Source organism: Phyllobates terribilis, unplaced genomic scaffold (genome assembly GCF_046119375.1).
Source record: "Phyllobates terribilis strain yellow unplaced genomic scaffold, ASM4611937v1 Scaffold_44__1_contigs__length_10104851, whole genome shotgun sequence".
Classification (NCBI taxonomy): Eukaryota; Metazoa; Chordata; class Amphibia; order Anura; family Dendrobatidae; genus Phyllobates; species Phyllobates terribilis.
The window spans coordinates 7,172,014-7,194,948 of record NW_027362804.1 but is presented as its reverse complement, the minus strand read 5'-3'; positions in this window follow the sequence as shown (position 1 = coordinate 7,194,948).

Genomic DNA, 22,935 nt, shown 5'->3' with positions numbered 1-22,935 from the left:
GCAGAGACCATCTGTGTCCCTGCACCACAATACACTCTGCCAGCCTATCAGAGGCCAGCTGTTGACGTTGGTGTGCCAGTCACAGGCGGCACATGACCGTGACGTCATGCACCATGCCAGCAAGACGAAGTTAGATGCCAGTTCCTTCAAGTGCTATAGAATACGCTGAGAGTTGTGGGAGTGGAGGAAGGGAAGAAGAATAACTTATTTATTTTTAAATGTATTGGAGAAGAACAGCAAACATTATTAATGGAAGGGGCACAGGATGGGGGACATTATACCAGGAAGGGTACAATAAGAAAGCACAGCAACACACTACAAGGGCCAATACATATGCAGACACTGAGAACATAAGAGCTAAACTGCATTATTGCTAAATAAAATGTACTTACAAAAAATGAAGGCTCTTAACACACAAATTGGCCAATTCATGTATGCCCATCAACCACGACAAGGTAGCCTCTGCATGATGGGTAACTAACCTCTTAAACATGCCTCTCTTGGGCTATAAGCCTACAATATAAATGGGCAAACATGCCTCTCTTGGGATAGAAACCTAAAAATTTAAGTGGGCAGGTAGAAACCAACACTAATTAAAAACACCCTTGGGCTGATGGGTGCTTATACCAGGAAGGGTCCCAGGATGGAGTGCATTATACAAGGAAGGGTCCCAGGATGGGGAACATTATACCAGGAAAGGGCTCAGGATGGGGGACATTATACCAGGAATGTGCTCAGGATGGGGGACATTATACCAGGAATGTGCACAGAATGGGGTACATTATACCAGGAATGTGCTCAGAATGGGGTACATTATACCAGGAAGATGCCCAGGATGGAGTGCATTATACCAGGAAGGTGCTCAGGAAGGGTAACATTATACAAGGAAGGTGCCAAGGATGTAGTGCATTATACCAGGAAGGTGCTCAGGATGTAGTGCATTATACCAAGAAGGTGCTCAGGATCGGGAACATTATACCAGGAAAGGGTGCAGAATAGAGCACATTATACAAGGAAGAGGCCCAAGATGTACAGTTGAAACCAGAAGTTTACATACACTATATAAAAAGACACATATGCATGTTTTTCTCAATATCTGACATGAAATCACAATAAACCTTTCCCGTTTTTTTAAATGCCTTAATACATTCTCTCTCTCCTTATTCTGGCATTTGGCAAATATTAAAAATTATGGTAATCCTAATTGACCTAAAATGGGAAAGGGCATCAGCGTTCCCATGTAACTTCCCAGGCCTATGCTCTACGTGAAAGTTGAAGTCCTGAAGAGCTAGGAACCATCTAGTTACCCTGGCATTGTTACCCCTCTTTTCCCTCAACCATTTCAACGGGGCATGGTCTGACACCAACTTAAACTTCCGGCCTAGTAGGTAGTATCTTAATGTATCTACGGCCCACTTTATGGCTAAACACTCCTTTTCTACTATTGCGTAGTTTTTCTCGCAGGAGGACAGCTTCCGGCTCAGATAGAGAATGGGATGTCCTTCCCCATTTATCCATTTATCTCTTGAGAGAGTACGACTCCTAGACTAAGCTCTGAAGCGTCTGTCTGGACCACAAACTCTCTCTTAACCCCTTAAGCCCCGAGGGTGGTTTGCACGTTAATGACTAGGCCAATTTTTACAATTCTGACCACTGTCACTTTATGAGGTAATTACTCTGGAACACTTCAACGGATCCCCCTGATTCTGAGATTGTTTTTTCGTGACATATTGTACTTCATGATTGTGGTAAAATTTCTTCGATATCTCTTGCGTTTATTTGTGAAAAAAATGGAAATTTGGCGAAAATTTGGAAAATTTATGCAACTAGATAGGTGCCTTGGGGGGTCTAGTTTCCAAAATGGGGTCACTTGTGGGGGAGCTCCAATGTTTGGGCACACAGGGGCTCTCCAAACGCAACATGGTGTCCGCTAACAATTTGAGCCGACAATTTGTTAGCGGACACCATGTTGCATTTGAAGAGTCCCTGTGTGCCCAAACATTGGAGCTCCCCCACAAGTGACCCCATTTTGGAAACTAGACCCCCCAAGGCACCTATATAGATGCACAGTGAGCACTTGGAACCCCCAGGTGCTTCACAAATTGATTCGTAAAAATGAAAAAGTGAAAAAAAAAAAAACACTTTTTCATTTTTATGAATCAATTTGTGAAGCACCTCGGGGTTCCAAGTGCTCACTGTGCATCTAGATAGGTGCCTTATGGGGTCTAGTTTCCAAAATGGGGTCACTTGTGGGGGAGCTCCAATGTTTGGGCACACAGGGACTCTTCAAATGCAACATGGTGTCCGCTAACAAATTGTCGGCTCAAATTGTTAGCGGACACCATGTTGCGTTTGGAGAGCCCCTGTGTGCCCAAACATTGGAGCTCCCCCACAAGTGACCCCATTTTGGAAACTAGACCCCCCCAAGGCACCTATCTAGTTGCATAGTGAGCACTTGGAACCCCCAGGTGCTTCACAAATTGATTCATAGAAATGAAAAAGTGAAAAAAAAAACACTTTTTCATTTTTTTTAATCAATTTGTGAAGCATCTGGGGGTTCCAAGTGCTCACTATGCATCTAGATAGGTGCCTTGGGGGGTCTAGTTTCCAAAATGTGGTCACTTGTGGGGGAGCTCCAATGTTTGGGCACGCAGGGGCTCTCCAAACGCAACACGGCGTCCGCTAACAATTTGAGCCAATTTTCCATTCAATTTGTTAGCGGACACCATGTCGCGTTTGGAGAGCCCGTGATGTGTCTAAACAGTGGAGCTCCCCCACAAGTGACCCCATTTTGGAAACTATACCCCTCAAGGATTTTATTAATGTGTATAGTGAACATTTTGAACCCAGAGGTACGACACAGAATTTGTTTACATTAGGTCATCATATTGAATAAGTTGTCATTAGTCTTGAGCGCAAGTGCTCACTACTTGAGTTTGCATCGGGTACTCAGGTATGCACCATGTACAGCGTGTGCTCGAGTGACATGCTCGAGTCCCTGCTCCGCATGTTTCACGGTAATTAGACACCCAAAAAAAAACATGCAGGGATCGCTCGTGCATGGCAGGCAATCCCCGTAAAGTTTTTTTGGCCGCGAAGCATATGGGGCAGAGACTCGAGCATGTCACTCAAATACCCACGATACTCAATGCATACCAGAGCACCCAATGCAAACTCAAGTAGCGAGCACTTGCGCTCAACACTAGTCGCCATATCGTCATCTTTTTTTCTTACTTTTGAAAAAAATCCCAACCCCATCACAACCCTAACCCCAACCCCAGCCCTAACCCTAGCACAACCCTAACCGTAGCACAACCCTAACCCTAGCACAACCCTAACCCCAGCACAACCCTAACCCCAAACCCAGCCCTAACCCTAGCCCAATCCTAACCCAAGAGTTTATTTTTGACGCCGTTCCTCGTGCGGTATAAGTGATTAGACGACTTTATTCTTCGGGTCGGTGTGATTACAGCAATACCAGAATCATATGGGGTTTTTATGACTGACAGCTGTCACACACTAAAAGACGCATTTTTTGTAAAATCTAGTTTTTGCATCGCCATATTTTGAGAGCTATAATTTTTCCAGATTTTGGCAGACAGTCACGTGATGGCTCGTTTTTTGCGGGATGAGTTGACGTTGTTATTGGTGCCATTTTCAGGCACGTGACATTTTTTGATCGCTTTCTATTCCGATTTTTGGGAGGCAGAATAAACAAAAACCAACAATTCAGAAATTTTTATTTTTTTTTTTGTTCTGTTCCGCGTGTGGTAAAATTGATAAGGTAGCTTTATTCTTCAGGTCAGTACGTTTACAGCGGTACCACATTTATATAGTTTTTCTATGTTTTGCACTTTTACATAATAAAAGCAATTTTATAGAAAAAATTATTTTTTAGCATAGCTTTATTCTGAGAGCTATAACTTTTTTATTTTTTGGCTGATGGAGCTGTATGGCGGCTTGTTTTTTATATTTATCTTTTTGATCGCGTGTTATTCTATTTTTTGTTTGGCGGTATGGTGATAAAGCATTGTTTTTTGCTTGTTTTTTTTTTTTTTTTTTTTTACCATGTTCACTGAAGGGGTTAACTAGTGGGACAGTTTTATAGGTCAGGTTGTTCCGGACGCGGCGATACCAAATATGTGTACTTTTATTGGTTTTTTTTTTATAATAATATTTATTGATGGGTACATTATATTTTTATTTTTGGTGGATTATTTTTTTTATTTTTTTTTTATATTTTTGCAAATTTTTTTTTTTTTTTTTTTTTTTTTCACTTTCTGAAAGTTTATATACTTTATTACTTTGTCCCACTCTGGGACTTTCACTTTTTTTTCTCTGATCGCCTGCATGGCACAGGAATGCAGCACCATCCCTGTGCTATGCAGGCTGTCAGCACTGGACAGGGAGAAGATTGTTTGGAGATGCACTGAGCATGTCCAAACAATCTTCCTGCTGTCTGGTGACCCGGATGTTGTCATAACGACATCGGGTCGTCATGGCAACACCCGGGAAGCCTTTGCAGACAAAGCTGGAAGCCGGAAGAGGAGGTGAGTATCTGCGATCACCTCCCCTTGCCCCCGCAATGCTGCGATCGACTTCGATCGACTTCGATCGCAGCATCGCGGGGGTTAATGTGCTGGGAGCGGTGCAGGACCGCTCCCTGCACATAGTATCGGGTGTCAGCTGTGACAATCAGCTGACACCCGGCGGCGATCGCGCCCGCACAGCCTGTGTGCGCGCGCGATCGCCATGACGTACTAATACAGGTCTGGCTCTTAAGTCCCAGGGCACAGACGCGTATTAGTACGTCAAATGTTGTTAAGGGGTTAAAGTCTGGTGCGACCAGGACCGGTTGTTCACACAGTGCTGACTTCAACAGTTGGAACGCGGTCTCTGTTTTCTCCGTCCACTTCCACATGGTTGACCTGGTGCCTTTTAGGACATCCGTCAGTGGTGCAGCCATCATGGCAAAATTTGGGTTAAACTGTTGGTAATATCCCACCATTCCCAGGAATGCTCTCACTTGCTTCTTGGAGAGCAGTTGCAGGCAGGTCTGGATTGCCTCCACTTTATTAACTTGCGGCTTTATTTCGCCTCTCCCGACGACATAGCCCAAGTAATTGGCTTCCTTTTTTCCAAAGGTGCATTTTTTCAGATTTATTGTAAATCCCACCTTCCTTAGAGCATCCAGAATGGGCTGTAGTTTAGATCTGGGCTAAAAACTACAATGTCGTCAAGGTAGGCTGCGGCATACTTCTTATGTGGGGCTATGATCCGATCCATAGCCCTCTGGAAGGTGGCTGAGGCCCCCTGTAACCTGAATGGCATCTGAGTGTATTGAAAGCACCCATCTGGGTGTAGAGAAAGCCGTCTTCTCCTTGGCCGCCTGGGACATGGGGATCTGCCGATAGCCCTTCGTCAGGTCGAGAGTGGTGATGTATCTCGTCGGTCCAAGCCTTTCGATGAGTTCGTCAACGCGGGGCATCGGGTACACATCACACTTGGACACCTCATTCAGCCGGCGGTAGTCATTACAAAACCTCCACTCTCCGTTGGGTTTTGGCACGAGGACGATTGGGCTCGACCACCCACTCTTTGACTCCTCTATCACATCGAGGTCTAACATCCTTTTCACCTCGGCCGAGATCACTTCCCGGCGTGCTTCCGGAATCCGATACAGCTTCAGATTCACTCTTACATGTGGTTCTGTTAACTCGTCATGCTCTACCACCTGAGTATGCTCCGGCAACTCTGAGAACAGCTCCCGATTCCACTGTAGTAGTTCTCGACACTGTTGCTTCTGGGCTGGCAGTAGAGTCTCAGAAATAGTGACCTCTTCCACCTTGCCTTCGGGAGCGGCTCCCAGGCAAGGAGTTTCCACAGGCTCTCGGTTCCGCCACAGCTTGAGCACGTTCACATGGTATACTTGGTGCGGCTTTCTTCGGCCAGGTTGGTGGATTCGGAGTTCACTTAACTGAGTTTCTCCACCACCTCCTATGGGCCCTGCCACTTGGCCAGGAACTTACTTTCGACAGTGGAAATGAGAACCAGAACACGATTCCTGATCAAGGTCACCAGACTCCCGGAGTCCAACAGCCCATCACTCCATTAACGGACATGGCACACACCTGCGGCCCCTCGACATGTCGACAGTCCACACTGCATGCTGGGTAAGCATAGTATGAACATCATCTGCATAGGCTCAGCAGATGTATGACACTGGGCGGCTACGTGTCCCGGACTGCGACATCGCCAACAAATCACATCCTTCACAACAGACCTTGCAGTCTCTTCAGTGGAAGTGGTATACCATCAGTTGTGGCTCTGAATCCCTTCCATGGTGAACCCATCCCCTTTTGGGCACTCCAGTAAGGGTAGGTGGCTGTGTCTGGTTTCCCCAGGGATTTTTCGACCACTTGGTATCTTTCTACCAGACCTACGAGATTGTCTGCGTTCCGAGGGTCGCCTTGGGCAAACCAGGTCTGCATCGGCCTGGTTAGGGAATGGATGAACCTGTCCATCACCACACGCTCAACCATCTGGGCAGGAGAGGAAGACACTAGCTGCAGCCATTTTTGTACAAGATGTAACAAGTCGAACATCTATGAGCGTGGAGGTATGTCGCCAGCATACGCCTAGTGGTGGACCCTTTGTGCTCTGACAGACACAGTCACTCCTGAGCGTGCCAATATTTTGGTTCTTAATTTGGCGTATTCCTTTACGTCCTCTAAAGTCAGATCGTAATAAGCCTGCTGCGGCTCCCCAGTCAAATATGGCACCAGAACCTTTGCCCACTGCTGCAGCGGCAATTTCTCCCGTTCCGCCACCCTCTCAAAAACAGTCAGGAACATCTCAACATCATGCCCCAGGGTCATCTGTAACGCTCTCCTTACCGTCTTCCTGATGTATGCATCATCACCTGGACTTGTCGGAGCCGTTGTCTTGCCACGGATCGCCTCTGCAAGTAACTCGATCTGCTGTTACTGTTGGCAATGCTGATCCTGTTGCTGCTGTTTCTGGAGCTCAACCTGTTGTATCAGCAGCTTAGTGGTCTCTTGTTGCTGCTGTAGCTGGTCACGGTGCTGCTGCTGCATACTCTGCACCAGGTGCTTAATTAGCTCTTTCATGCTGCTGGCAGCCTTCACCTAAGACATCCAACGGTCTCTGTAGAAGGTACACGTGTTCCTGGAATCTTGCCCACATTTGTCTCACCCCTCTGACCAGAGGTGTATTTTGGTTTTCTGGCACCCGGGGCAAGAATTTAGTTTGGCACCCCCAAAGCACAAATGCGATTTGCACACTTAGGCTATGTGCCCACGATGCAGAAATGAAGCAGAAAATTTCTGCAGCATTTCTGCATCTCCCTGGCAGAAAAAACGCATGCAGATTGTGCATGCGTTTTTCCTGCAGAATACATGCGGATCCACATGCGGATTCACATGCGTTTCCGCATGCAGATTGACAAGCGCTTTCCAGGCAATAGCATCACTTGGAAAGTGCTTGACAACTAGGTCACACTGTATAAATCCATGCAAACAGCATGGATTTATATAGTGTGAACCGTAAAAATGAAAACAAATAAAGCTATACTCACCCCCGAGGCCCCGGCGTGGCTGCAGCGCTCGTTCCTGTCTGGTTCCTGGATGCCGGCATATCGCGAGACAGAGCGGTGAAGGGCCTGCGGTCACATGACTGTGACGTCACCGCAGGTCCTCAAGCGATGCCGGCATTCAGAGAGAAGCCTTCGGAAAGGTGAGTATAAACTTTATTTGTTATTTTATTCTTTTTTCACAGGTACAATGGAACCCAGGTCTGGATGAGAGTCTCCTCTCCTCCAGAACTGGGTACCATCCGCACATAGAGACGCATAGAAGCCGCTTGTACAAATGTACAGTCGCGGTTTCTATGCGTCTCAATGCAAGTCAATGGCGGGAGTTCCGCTGCGCTTCCGCAAAATTAAATGACATGCTGCGGATTTTTGTACGCAGCATAAACGCTGCGGAAAAATCTGCTGCATGTGCATAGAACATGCGGAATCCCCTTGGGGACCATGGGGTGCGGATTACCTAGCGTTTCACAAGCGTTTATGCTGCGGAAATTCCGCAGCATAAACGCTTGAAAAACGCTACGTGGGCACCCAGCCTTAGTCACGTGCTGATGAGCTTCTCTCCCTAATTCTCTCAATGTTCAGAGAAAAACAGAGATGCAGGAAGAGAACCTGCTAGTTGTAACGTGACCGAAAGTAAGAAAATCTCAGAGTGAAGTGGCCTGATGAAGGCTCCACTCCTGAGCCGAAAACCGATTTGTGATTTTGAAAAATCCGTAATAAAAGGTTCTTATTGTAATTATCACATCTTCACCATTCCTATTGGCAGCGCACCAACAAACATTTTATGGCATACTTCTCCACAGTTTAACCCATTACACCTCACATTTGATTGGTGCTGCGCCTCACTCCTTCACTGCCACGTGCTAAAATTTCACATCAAAGGATTTACTGGCCACATCAGCGCCACCCATTACAACTCTATCATTCAATGTTGGGTACATCATAGTGTTTAAAGAATACTGTGGGGGCCATCATACAGTGTGGGGGGAATTATCTGTGTACAGAGGAGCTGTGGGACCATGGTAGTGTACATAGGGGAGCTATGGAGACATCATACTGTGTACAGGAGGACATTACACTGAGAATTGGGGGCTTTGTGGGCAGTATATAGTGTTAGTACTAGTATAGTTGGCTATCATACAGTGTGAGGAGCATTATACTGTGTACACAGGAGATGTGGGCCATTATAGTGTATATATGGGAGCTATGTGGACATCCTGGTGTAGAGAGCATTATACTGAGTATTGGGGGCTTTGAGGATATTATACTGTATTAGAACTACGGTAGAGTTGTAGGAAACTATTAAACGGTAGTTGCAAAAACAAACAAAATATCCATCTATCCATCTATCTATTATCATCTATCTGTCTGTACTTCATGTCTGAGTGTCTATTTATCTCTCTACTAGAGATGCGTCAAACTGCTAAAATTCAATGAGACAAATTCACTTGAATTCGGCCAGAAAATGTGATTTGCGGCAAATGTATTTGACGCGCCCCCTGGGCCGTGTGTGGGGGAATACCCGGAGCCGGGTCTCTGTGTAATGCTAGGGGTTGTAGTCTCCGTGGCGGCGACCCGGATCCGTGGCTCAGGGTAGTCAAACCAGTGGCGGATCTATTTATTTGGTTTTTAATGTTGAAATGTCCGACTACGCCACCCGTGGATTGCGGTCGCTGAGAACTGCCACTGCAGGGCAGACCGCTGAGGCTGATGTTGTGTGCGCAGCAGAGGGTAGTATATGGTAGTATATAGGTGCGTAGATGGTGTCGGTTGTGGTGCATGGGCGCAGCAGAAATGACTCAGAGTCCCTGCAGTGCAGTTCAGGGTCTTTACTGTTGGTAATGAAGAAGGCCCTGCCGGGAGTACTGGCTAATATTAGAGGCCTGGTCAGTCTGTGAGCAAACAAGAGTCCCCCTGGCCAGCTTGTCCCACCTGAAGGGCGGCTTCTGATTCTTGGTCTTTGACTGACCTAACAGGAGGTCTTGCATAGGGGCTGCCATTTTGGTGAACCCGGGAATGAATCTTCGGTAGTAGCCTACCAACCCGAGGAACTGCCGCACTTCCTTTATGCTGGAGGGTCTTGGCCAGTCCTTAATCACTGTGATCTTATCAGGGTCAGGAGCTACTCCATCAGCACTCACCACGTGTCCCAGGTACTGTACCTTTGGTTTCAGTAGATGACACTTGGAGGGTTTCACCTTTAGGCCGTAGCCTGCCAGGGCGTCAAACACCTCTGCCAGGTGTTTCAGATGGTCCTCATATGTTTTGGAATACACGATGATATCGTCCAGGTATAGCAGGACCGTCTCAAAATTTCTGTGCCCCAGGCAGCACTCCATCAACCTCTGGAAGGTTCCTGGTGCGTTGCAGAGCCCGAACGGCATACAGTTGAATTCGCTGAGACCCATCGGGGTGGTGAACGCGGTCTTCTCCTTGTCTGCCTCTGCTACAGGAACCTGCCAGTACCCGCTAGTAAGATCCAAAGTGGAGAAGAAGTTAGCAGACTTTAATGCAGCTAAAGATTCCTCTATCCTAGGTAATGGGTACGCATCTTTGTGTGTGATACGGTTGACCTTTCTGTAATCTACACACATTCTCATAGTGCCATCTTTCTTTTTCACAAGAACTAGCGGAGCTGCCCAGGGGCTACTGCTGTCCCTGATTACCCCAGCCTCCTTCATGTCTCGCAACATTCCCTTGGCATTCTGATAGTGTGCAGGGGGTACAGGTCGGTATCTTTCTTTTATGGGTGGATGGTCTCCTGTGGGTATGTGGTGTTCTACCCCCTTTACTTGCCCAAAGTCTAGTGGGTGTTTGCTAAAGACTCTTTCGTACTCCTGCACCACCCAGTAGACTCCCTGTTTTTGGTGTGAGGGAGTGGAGTCGGTGCCCACATGCAGCTTCTGACACCAGTCCTCCATTTGTTTCTCGGAGCCGTTACCCTCCTCTGGTTGAGATGGAGGCAAGGGTTCCACGTCCTTTACAGAGTTTTGGTTAACGGTGAACAGTTTGGCTAGAGTGGCATACCGGGGCAAGTATACTTCTCTTTCCCCAATGTTTAGGATGCGGACGGGTACCCTCCCATGGTGTACATCGATCACCCCCCGTGCTGTCAAAATGGTGGGCCTACTGTCTGAGTAGACGGGTTCTACCATGGCTTGGTAGTACCTTCCTCTTAACCCGATTGCAGTCCGGCATCATCTGGGTAGCGGGTAATATCTGAGTCATTCCAGTACCGCTTAAAGAGCACATAGGGGATGGTGGTTACCTGTGACCCGGTGTCCAGTAGTGCACTCATAGGAATGCCATCCAGCACCACAGGCAAGACCGGTCGTCCCCCTACGTACTTATCCCGCCAGCTCGATGGGACTGATGGTCTTATGCCTGGGGGTCGGCCCTCTGCCCCAGGTTGGGCCCGTGTAAATGATAGCACCTTGCCATATGTCCTGGTTGGTTGCAGCGGCGGCAGATGGGTTGCCCGTCCTGGTCGTAGCGGTCGCTGGGCCTTCCTCTGGACGATGGGATCCTCCTCTGTCGGCGCCAAGGAACATCCTCCGGACTGGAAGCCAGCTGGATCTTTCCTGGAGGGGACACCTGTAAAGACTGCACAGTTCTGGTTAGCGCGGCAACGCTTTTGATCAGCTCTTGGACCTGATGGTGCAGGTCTGCAACCGGGGCTTTGTCCAAAGCCTGTGGATCAGCTCCCACAGGCTCTGCAAACAAGGGCGCCGCCTCCTGGTGATAGGTGATAGCTGGGCGCCTGTGGGTTACAGCGCCACCTGGTGCCGGTTCTCGGAGCACCCGGATGGCCCTGTCTTTAAACTGCGCAAAGTCCAAATCAGGGTTCTGCAAGGCCATTACACGCAACTGGGTTCGGTGGGCGCTGGACTGTAGACCCTCAATGAACTGTTCAGGCAACAGCTTATCCTCATTCCGCACGCTGTCAGGGTCTGCCTCCTTAATGGCTCTCAGGGCCTTCTGCAAATTCAAAGCATAGTCCCGTATACTGTCTTGTGCCCACTGTTTGCATCCATAAAATTTTAGCTTGATCTCTGCTGAGGTGCGGGTATCAAAAGTGTCCTTCAGACGGGCCAGTATTTCCTTTACAGTCCCCTTTTCCCTGGCTGACCAGGACTTCACTTCTCTTTAGGCTGCTCCGATTAACTGGCCTATCAGGATGCTCACTTTTTGTTCCTCGGACAGGGGGTATACTTTGAATAGGCTATATAGTCTTTCTTTAAAGTCGCTCAGGGTATGCGACTCCCCTGAGTACTGGGGTAACCATGCCGCTCCGGGGATATACGGCATCGTGAACGGCATCACTGCGGCAGCAGCCGCGCTGGCGGTGGGAGCTCCCTCCATTCCTGGTGTCTTCCTCCCCCCTAGTTAACCGTGGCCTACCTTCCGTTGCTTCTTCTCCGCAGGCTGCGGCTCCGCAGGCGATCGTCGGGGTCGAGGACCTTTCGTCGCACGCTGGTGATGTTGACGTCCGCTGGGCTCCTTCCAGGACCTTGCGCAGCGTCAGTACGTACGGCGGGGCTTCAGCTCTCGTGCGCTTTTGGCGTCCACGCCCCTCTTCTTCCCGCGCGGCGTCCCAAAAATGGCGCCCAATGGCGGGAAAATGGCTGCGGATGGCGTGAAAACGGCTGCGGATGGCGGGAAACTTCACCACGGTAAGTATCACAGTCTCTCTTCAGGCACGCAGTACCCCGTGGTTGCGGGCACGAAATCCTGCTGACTACGCCAAAGTTGACGCGCCCTCTGGGCCGTGTGTGGGGGAATACCCGGAGCCGGGTCTCTGATTAATCCTAGGGGTTGTAGTCTCAGTGGCAGCGACCCGGTCCCGTGGCTCAGGGTGGTCAAACCAGTGGCGGATCTGTTTACTTGGTTTTTAATGTTGAAATGTCCGACTACGCCACCCGTGGATTGTGGTTGCTGAGAACCGCCGCTGCGGGGCAGACCGCTGAGGCTGATGTTGTGTGCGCAGCAGAGGGTAGTATAACTCCCCATGGGAGGAGTATAGCCTCAGGGCAGCGTGCGTAGATGGTGTGGGTTGCGGTGCATGAGCGCAGCAAAAATGACTCAGAGTCCGTGCAATGCAGTTCAGGGTCTTTACTGTTGGTAATGAAGAAGGCCCTGCCGGGAGTACTGGCTAATATTAGAGGCCTGGTCAGTCTGTGAGCGAACAAGAGTCCTCCTGGCCAGGTGGAGGTGTAGGTATTCCCATCTGACTGCACTCTTCCTGGCTACCCTGCTGTAGTCGTGTAGTAGCCCACGTCCCTGAGTGTACCGTGTGGTGCTCACTCGTATGGCTGGTGACTTGGGGCCTTTGGTACCTTTCGCTCCTCGATGGCTTTGCCGGTCCCTTGCGTGTGACTGAGCCTCCGGGCTTTCTATGGCCAGAGGACCTGAAATCCCCTGCCAGGTGGTTTCTGCTGCTGGATGTGGATATCCTCACAGCCTCAGACTCTCTGCGTCTTCTGCCAGGATGAGCTCTATCAGCTCCAATCCCTGGCCTTCAGCTCCTGTCTCCTACAGAGCTCCTTGCTTGCTGCTCTGTCCCTTTCTCTGGAACTAACTCACTAACCCCGCCCCAGATCCAGTTTATAAAAGGCAGGTTCCTCCCCTCCCTGGACTGGGGCAGGAGGCATTGCATGCAATAGTGCTCCTGGCCAGGATAACCCATGCTCGCTCTCAGACATGGTATTTCTACCACTGTGGCAACCAGACCCCCTGGGGTGCCACATATTCAACGCAAATTGAATTACTGGTAAACTTGTGATGGGTAGATATTACATAAGATGTTGTTAAGCATCCAGCAACTAGGGGGGTTAACAGGGTGCAGCTAAGGTGAGTGGTCAGGCCTGCCCCAGTGAGACTGGGTAGTGTCAGTTCTGAGCTGGAGAGCGAGCTTAAGGCTGTGTGCCCACGATGCATTTTTTAAGCTTTTCCGCAGCAGCAAAAACGCTGCAAAAACGCATGGTAGAAGGCCTGCCATGTTCCCCAATGATAATCCGCATGTGCTGTGCACATGCTGCGGAAATTTCCGCTGCGGGTTATCATTGCGGGAAAAAACGCAGCACTACCAATTATTTTGCGGAAGCACAGGGTTTTTGCCGCCACTGACTTTCATTGGAACACATGGAATCCGCATCACTGCATCTGTAGATGCGGAATCCAAACGTTTCAATGTGAGGATGGTACCAGGGTCTGGAGGACAGGAGACTCTCCTCCAGACCCAGGTACCATAGAACCTGTAAAAAAAGAATAAAATAAATATTATGCTTACCTTCTGATGGCCCCCGGTGCGCTCGTCTTCACTTGCCGGCAGATCGCGGTGAACTGAAGGACCTGCGCTGACGTCAAGGTCATGTGACGGCAGGTCCTTCAGTGTAGTATTCCGCGAGCTGGGCATCGTGGGCACATATCCTTAAGGATGCAGACCTCTTCATCAGGCTGATGAGGGTTCTGGGACTCTCCCACTGTGACTGCCATTTAGTTGCTAGTGGTATCTATAGGAGAAAGTAGTAGAGAAAGGAGTTAACTGTTGTTTAGCAAAAGCAAGGATTGAACACCACATCTGAGGACTGGACTCATCCTTCCATTCTAATCGCCCCATCGTACCTCACAGCACTAGAAGGTAAAGCCTGTGACACTGTGGACCGGGGACTGCTGGTGGGAGCATTGCTGTTGTGGGAGTATTGCTGTTGTGGGAGTATAGAAGTGTGCTGCTAAAGAGACTTGATCTGTGCTGTACTGTACTAGTAAGAAATACTGTTTATTAATGTGCTTTTAAGAAGAAACTATTTGTTACTGGAGCCTGTTGCTCAAGAGACTTAAATTGCACTGGCAGTGCGGCTTCATTAAATGCAACTGTTCAATTGTTCATGAGGACTGGTGTCAAATGTGTCTGGTCAGCAAGTGAATCCAGCTATGTGTCTGTGCCTGAGGGCAAGTACCCCTGTATGACTGAGAGAAGCTGCAGCACATGGTCTATGGTCGCCCAGAGTAAACAGTTCCCCCAGGATTCCAAAGAATTCATGAAACCTATCTCACCCCTATCTACACCTAGCTGTGTGCATGTAACAAAATCTTTCCATGTCTCTCTGAGGTCTCTCCAGAACACAGGGCACAATAAACAGACAGGTTATAAAAGAAGAACAATATACTTATGTTGCCCCTCTCCTGTCTCTGCCCAGTCCTCCGCTGGCTCGCTTACTCCATTTCTCCCATCTGACTTCACTCTTCAGAGCCTCCAGTACTCACTAGGACTTAAATGACGTCCTGTTGAGCGTCACCCAGCGATGTCATGATGTCTCTTGATGCCTAATGAGCATTGAATTGCAAAAATTTGGGTTCTGGAAAATCCAATTTTTTGTGAAATTTGAAGCAGAGAGACAAAAACAAGACAGCCCCCAAAAAGGGAATGGTATTATAGTATCTAGTTTTGCATTTTGCATGAGTTCTTGTAAATACTGCTATCATAAAGCGGTATTCTTCAGCCCATTCAGGTTGCACAGGTTGTCCAGTGCCTACAGGATAGCAAGAAGGTTTGCCCTGTCTTTCAGCACAGTCTCCAGAGCATAGAGGAGATACCAGGACACTGCCTGTGGCACATTATTATTATTATTTATTATTATAGCTCCATTTATTCCATGGTGCTTTACATGTGAAAAAGGGGGTATACATAGCAAACACAATTGCAAAAATCTTGAACAAAAACGCAATGGCAAACTGGTACTGGAGGAGAGAGGACCCTACCTGCGATGTCTCACAATCTTCAAGGGATGGGTGAGGATACAGTAGGTGAGGGTAGAGCTGGTCATGCAGCGGTGTGGTGGAGCAATGATTACTGCAGGTTGTAGGCTTTTCGGAAGAGGTGGGTTTTCAGGTTCCTTTAGAAGGTTTCCACGGTAGGCGAGAGTCTGATGCTTTGGGGTAGAGAGTTCCAGAGTAGGGATGCACAGGAGAAATCTTGTATGCGATTGTGAGAAGAAAAGATAAGAGGGGAGTAGAGAAGGAGATCTTGTGAGGATCGTAGGTTGCGTGTAGGTGTGTACCGGGAGACTAGGTCACAGATATATGGAGGAGACAGGTTATGGATGGCTTGATATGCCGCGGTTAGGGATTTGAACTGGAGTCTCTGGGCAATGGGGAGTCAGTGAAGCATTTGACAGAGAGGAGAGGCCGGGGAGTAGGCGGGAGGCAGGTGGATTAGTCGGGCAGCAGAGTTTAGGATAGATTGGAGGAGTACGGGAGTGTTAGCGGGGAGGCCACAGAGCAGGAGGTTGTAGTAGTCGAGGCGGGAGATGATGAGGGCGTGCACTAGTGTTTTTGCAGATTCATGGTTGAGGAATATGGAGTCGGCAGCAAGAGGAAAGGGCTTTGATATGTTGTTTGAAGGAGAGGTTAGAGTCCAGGGTTACCCTGAGGCAGCGAGCTTATGGGACTGGGGAAAGTGGACAGCCATTGATTTTGATGACTATGATTCGCCCGCAGGGCCGTGGGGTACTCGGCAGCCGGGTCTTATGGCTGCTTGCAGGGGGGATATCACGGTGGCTGGCCCGGTTCGTGACCCAGGGGGATCAGTGCAAAAAGGGGATATAATTGTAAGGGGCAGTTTGTGACGCTGACTCGCCCCTGGGGGCCTGTGGCTGATCGCTGGGGTTATCACGGTGGCTGGCCCAGGGCGGTCAGTGCACAAAGGGGTATCAATTATTAGTTGGAGTTTGTGACGCCACCTGTGGTGTCTGGTGAAGGTCACCAGCGCTACAACAGGCCTCTGAGGCAGATGTCAAGGCAGCTAAAGATGGTACAGCTCCCCACAGGCGGAGCGGGCCTCAGGGCAGTGTGAATAGATGAATGCTGAGCGTTGTAGTGCGGTGAGGGAAAATGGCGCTGGTGAAGAAACAGACAGAGGCTGTTCGATGCAGTCGTCCAAGGTTTTAGTTACAGTTCTTAGGCAATTCACAAGTGCACTTTACAGGTGAAGGTCTCCCGCGTCGCGCTGCATTCACCGGGCAGGGGTTCAGTCCTTCCTCAAGCAGCTTAGGAATGCCTGGCAGAACCCCACTTTCTCGTGTTCCTACTTTGACCATCTTTACACTTGGTCCTTCTCACCGCTGCCCTACGCTGCCCACTCTCAATCCCGCTGTGGTATGCTGAAGTCCTTCCTGTACGTCGGATCCGGGACCAACCTGACCCCCTGGGGATTAAAATGAAGCAAACCGATCCCTCCTGACACCTGGCAGGAGCGGGGCATATGGGTGCCGTCCTGCACGCGCCATACCCCCTGGGATCCTTTTTGTGGAACGGTGCCTACTCCCTGCTCCCCTCCGGGGCCTCTATCCTGGGCCCTAACTTGCAGAGCAGGGCACTGACTGAGCCTCTGCTCCCAGACAGTCTAAACTAACTGGCCTCAACTTCAAATATGGCTTCCTATTATATACATACTGAATAAGTGCTTCCTGTATCTTCTTCCTCCACCCACACCCACTACTGGTTCCCCCTACCTTTGGGTTCCCCCCTACTCCAGCCAGGGTCGGGGCTCAGCAGTAACTACATTGCGTCTTGCTCCTCCTGCTGGCCTGGAGTGGTGTAGTGTTGGATGTGGGTGTTTGGGGTTCTGTGCAGCACACCTATCTTACCTGAGAGAAGGGAGACACCACACTTCTGGGTGAGGTGCAGTATCTCTGTGGCGACCGAACCCTCAGGGGCGCCACAATGCCACCTGTGGTACCTGGTGAGGATCACCAGTGCTGCAACAGTCCTCTGAGGCAGATGTTAGGGCAGCTAGAGATGGAACGGCTCCCCACAGGTGGAGCAGGCCTCAGGGCAGTGTAAACGATGCAGGTTGCACTGGGCGTTGTGGTGCAGGGGGAACGATGGCGCAGCAGGAGTAACGGACAGAGACAGGGAATTTGCTTTGTTACCTTTACTGGTGAAATTGTTAGGTACGGTCCAGGGTGCTCCATAGGATAGGTGCACTTCAGGACTTCGCCCCAGTGAGCGGGTATAAGGCCTCCTGATCCGTGTTTGCCTCTGTGTATGCTCCTGGCCAGCCTGCAACTGGGCCTAGATTATGTGTCCTGCTGTTACTTCACCTGATGCTCAGAAGTAGGACCTCCGGTTGGTAACCACTTTCCGTGGACGTCGGGGCCTTCATGGTTCCTGGTCCTGTGTGTGTCTAGCTTTCAGGTTTTACCAGGGACTTGTAGTCCTCCTGGGATTCCGGTTGACCCTACTGGGTGTAAAGGGTCCGTGTAGGCACCGACCCGGTGTCCGGTATGTATAACAGGGTGAGCTTACTATGCTCCTCTGCCCCCTTGGTTCCACTCTCCTTTCCTCCTCACCGTTGGCCACACTTGGGGGCTCTCACTACTCGGCAGCTGACGTGCTGCGTCTTCACCGCTCTCTGAGCGTCAGCACGCTCTCAGACTCTCTCTGTCTGACTGCTCTGTTCTGCTCTGAGCACTGACTAAACTCAGACTGACTCTGACTAACTAACTCTGACTAACCAACTGAGCTGCCTGGCTCCACCTTCCCTTTATATGTCCCTATCAGTGCTCCCTCTGCTGGTACGAGGTGGAAGGTGGAGGTGTGTGAATGTAGTGAGGGCCTCTTGTGGAGAAGTCCATCCATGCACCCATATGGGTCTGTGGCACCAATGCGCAGCAGGGCGCCACAGATAGGTCAGATGGGGGGACTTATTGAAATGGGAGAAAGATGATAAATTCTGTTTTATCCATGTTAAGTTTTAGAAATCTAGCAGAGAAGAAGGATGAGATAGCGAATAGACATTGTGGGGTTCTGGTTATTAAGGAGGTGATACCAGGTCCAGAGAGGTACATCTGTGTGTCGTTAGCATAGAGATGATACTGAAAGCCGTGGGACTCTATGAGCTGTCCCAGGCCGAAGGTGTAGATGGAGAAGAGCAGGGGTCCTATGACTGAACCTTGGGGAACACCGACAGATAGGGTGCGAGATGAGGAGGTGGTGTGTGAGTGAGAAACACTGAAGGTTCTGTCTGTTAAGTATGAGTAGATCCAAGATAGGGCCAAGTCTTTGATACCAAGAGATGAGAGAGTCTGTAGTAATAGGGAATGGTCCACTGTGACAAGGGCAGATGACAGTTCCAGGAGGAGAAGGACAGAATAGTGTCGCTTGGATTTGGCGGTTAGTAGGTCGTTGGTGACTTTAGGTAGGGTAGTTTCAGTAGAATGGTGCGGTTGGAAGCCAGATTGTAAGTGGTCAAAGAGGGAGCAGGAGGAGAGGTGGGAGGACAGTTCCAAATGGACATGTTGTTCGAGTAGTTTTGAGGCATAGGGGAGAAGTGATATGGGGCGATAGCTAGTCAGAGAGGATGGGTCAAGGGAGGGTTTTTTGAGGATGGGTGTAATCGAGGCATGTTTGAAGCATGAGGGGAAGACACCAGTTGTTAGTGACAGGTTGAAGAGGTGGGTTAGAGTTGGGATGAAGACTGTAGTAAGGTTAGGGATGAGGTGGAATGGGATAGGGTCAAGTTCACAGGTGGTGAAGTGTGACTTAGAGAGTAAGGAGGAAAGTTGATCTTCCGAAGCTGGATTGAGTAGATATGAGGAGGGGCTATGGGGACTTTAGGAAAAAGCTTTGTCTGATGGTATCAATCTTCTGCTTGAAGAATGAGGCAAAGTCCTCGGCTAAGATGAAAGGAGAGGGAGGAGGCGCTGGGGGGCGGAGGAGAGAATTAAAAGTGTTGAATAGCTGTTTAGGGTTGTGTGACAGGGAGGATATGAGAGATGAGAAGTAGGTTTGTTTTGCTGCAGTGAGTGTGGACTTGAAAGTAGTGAGGGACTGTTGGAATGCGATGCAGTGCTCGTTGGAGTGGGACTTTTCCATTTCTGTCCAGCAATCCTGGAGGTCAGTCTCAGTTCTTTTCAGGATGGTGTGCCAGGGTTGCCTGTTGATTGTGCGAGCTTTGTTATATGTAAGGGGGGCGACCGAATTGAGAGCTGTAGCTGTTGTGGTGCTATATAAAGCAGCAGCAGCATCTGTATTGTGTAAGGAACTTATGTCTGTAAGAGGGAGAAGGGATTAAGAGAGTGAGTGTAGGTCAACGTGTTTGAGATTTCTGCAAGGGTATGTAAGTTTGTCAAGTGGGGATTGTGCACCTGGAGAGGAGAGGGAAGAGAATGTTAGTAGGTTGTGGTTGTGGTCAGATAGAGGGAGAGGTGAGTTGGAGAGGTTAGATAAGGAACAGAGGCGGGTGAAGATGAGGTTCAGTGTGTGGCCATCTTTGTGGGTGGCTGCGGAAGACCATTGAGGAGGAAGTGAGGGATAGAAGCTTAGAGACAGATGAGTGGGAAGTGTCAATGGGGATGTTGAAATCACCCATGATGATAGTGGGGATGTCAGCGGAAAGGAAGTGAAGCAGCCAGGTGGTGAAGTGGTCGAAGAAATTGGTGGCTGGCCCTGGAAATGACAGCCAGTTGGAGGTTGGAGGGGGAGTAGATGTGTAAACAGTGCGCCTCGAAAGAGGGGAAAGTAACAGGGGGCGACAGTGGAATTGGGGAGAAGGAGCAGTTATCTGACAGGAGGATACCAACTCCTCCGCCATGCTTGCCGCTGGAGTGGGAAAGATGCGATCCACCATAGGAAGGTGCAGCTGGAGAAGCTGTGTCAGAGGGGGTGAGCTAGGTTTCTGTGATGCCGAGGAAGGAGAGTTTGTTAGTAATGAAAAGATCATGGATGTAGGAAAGTTTGTAGCAGACAGAGGAAGCATCCAGAGAGCTCCTGTTAGTGGGACTGGGGAAGCGGGTGCTGGGCGGATGGGTATAAGTTTAGAGAGGTTACGGAAATTTGTGGTAGGTTGTGGGTAGGAGGTAGAAGTGACTGTGGGGATGTGGTGAGGAAGGCCAGGATTTGGAGAGATATCGCCAGCAGTGAAGAGGAGAAGAGAAAATGTTAGTAGGTGGGAGCAGGAGAGAGCATGAAGTGGCTGTCTGTGTTTGGAGACAGAGGATTGAATATTAAAGAAGAATTCTGAAGAGGAGGTGAATTGAAGGGGTAGGATGGGGGGAGAGATAAACAGTTCATTACGAGGTGTAGGTATTAGGGGAGTTAGTAGAAAGTAGAGGACTATAGGGGAGAGAGTGAAAACACATAGAAACATTGCTTATTGTGAATGTGTACTATCTTTCGGTGCATAGTTAAAGAGGATATAAAGTGTGGTTACCTGACTCCTGCAATGACTAACTGCCAAATGAAATAACTGCCCACACTTGGCGCCGATGACACTCAGCGCAAGACACGTGCATGTGACGCGCCCCCTGGGCCGTGGGGTACCCGGTGCCGGGCCGGTAGATGCTGGGGGAATGTCACAGTGGCGGTGACCCGGTCCGTGACCCAGAGCGGTCAATAAAAGGGGTTATGTATAGGGGATTTATAGAGTTTTTATAGAGTTCGTGATGCCACCTGTGGAATGTGGCTAACGGGAGCCGCCGCTGTGGAGCAGTCCTCTGAAGCTGATGTTACTGCAGCAGGGATGGTGTGGCTCTCCACAGGAAGAGCTATCTCCAGGGCAGTGTAGATGATGTTGCAGGTTGTGCTGGGCGTTGTAGTGCAGGGGTTGATGGCGCAGCAAGAAATACAGAGACAAGATAGTGCAGTCCCAGGGTCTTTACTCACAGTTGTTGCAGTCCAGATTACAGGCGCCAAAGCAATCTCCCTCGTCGTGCTGCGCTTACTCAGTGAGGGGCTCAGTCCACCCTCAGATAGCTCCGGAGTACACAGCAGGACCCCCTTCTGTGTCTTCTCTCTGACTGTCTCCCTGAACCTCATACCAAGTGTTCCAGTCTAGTACCTGCGGGCCTTGGCGGGCGACGTCTGTTCCGTCCCCTGGGTCCTATATAGCTACCTTCCTGGTGAGACTGGTATGGAATGTTGGCTACAGGACATAACGTTCTGCAGCCTCCGGTTTCTAGCTGAGACGTGCAATCTTCTACTAGTTGAGGGACCGGTTCCCTGTGTGCAGCCTCACCCCTCCACCTCCCGATAGATTCGGGCATACGGGTGGCTTCTCGCACTGCCCGTACCTCTGGGGTCCTCTTTTCTGTTCCTGGAGCCTTTCTGCTCCCTCTACTCTCTTCGCTCCTTCTCTTCAACCTTGGGCCTCACTGATTAGGCCCGTCTCTGGAGCAGAGCTCCTATAGAGCCCCTGCTCCTTCCACTCTCCTCCTCTGACTGAACTGACTTTCTAAGATGGCTTCTCTATTTTATATCTTTCTTCTATGTGCTCCCCTTAACTACGTTCTCCACCCACACCCACTACATGGTTCCCCCTTACTAGGTCCCCCCACTCTAGCCATGGTCCAGGGACTGTGCTCTCCCCTAGGAGCAATCTCGCCCTGCCCTCTGAAGTGTGGTGTAATGAATGCAGGTGTTATGGTCCTGAGCTCTACTCCTTCCTTACCTGAGGGTGAGATACCACACTTCTGGGTGAGATGCAGTACCTCTGTGGTGACCGAACCCTCAGGGGCACCACACATGCACCCCACACACATGCACCCCTTAAGCAGCTTCTAAATTTATGGAGCAGAACTGTAGAAGAGCATCAACTGAACATCAGGACCAATATCTGCTCCTTTGTGTAAGGATGAACAGGAGGACTGCAAAGGCCCTACAACATAACCAGAAGCACGTTACACCCAAAATTGTCAGAAACAGACTCCATGAGGGCGGTATGAGGGCCCGATGTCCTGTAATAGGACCTTACTCACAGCCCAGCACCTTGCAACTCAATTGGCGTACACCTGAGAACACCAGAATTGTCAGGTCCTACGTTCTCTGTATAGATGACAGCAGGTTCACATTGAGCAAGTGATAGATGTGAAAGTCTGGAGACACCGTGGTGAATGTTATTCAGTCTGCACCATCACCCAGCTACAAGGGTATTGCACCTCAAACCAGAGGTGTGATATTCCACTCCCGGGTAAGGATGGAGTGTGGACCAGGACTCGGTAGGCTGCATGCACCACACACACCCCATTTCCGAGGGACAGCTCAACGGTGCTCCCACTAGACAGAAGTGCAGGCACGACAGCATCTGTCCCTGGCTGGAGTGGGGAGGGGGAGGAAAACCCAGTGGTGTAGGAGCAGATAGGGGTGGGTCTCTGGGCATAGGTAGGAGCCCATTGGTTGCTAGACACCTGGGCTCACACATAGAGGGAGGTATATAAGGTGGGCACCATCTTAGTTCAGGGTCTGTTCAGAGAGGAGTTCAGCCAGAGAGGGCTGACAGGGAGCTGTAGCTCAGTCTGGGCCCAGCTCCATGAGGCAGGCCTGGA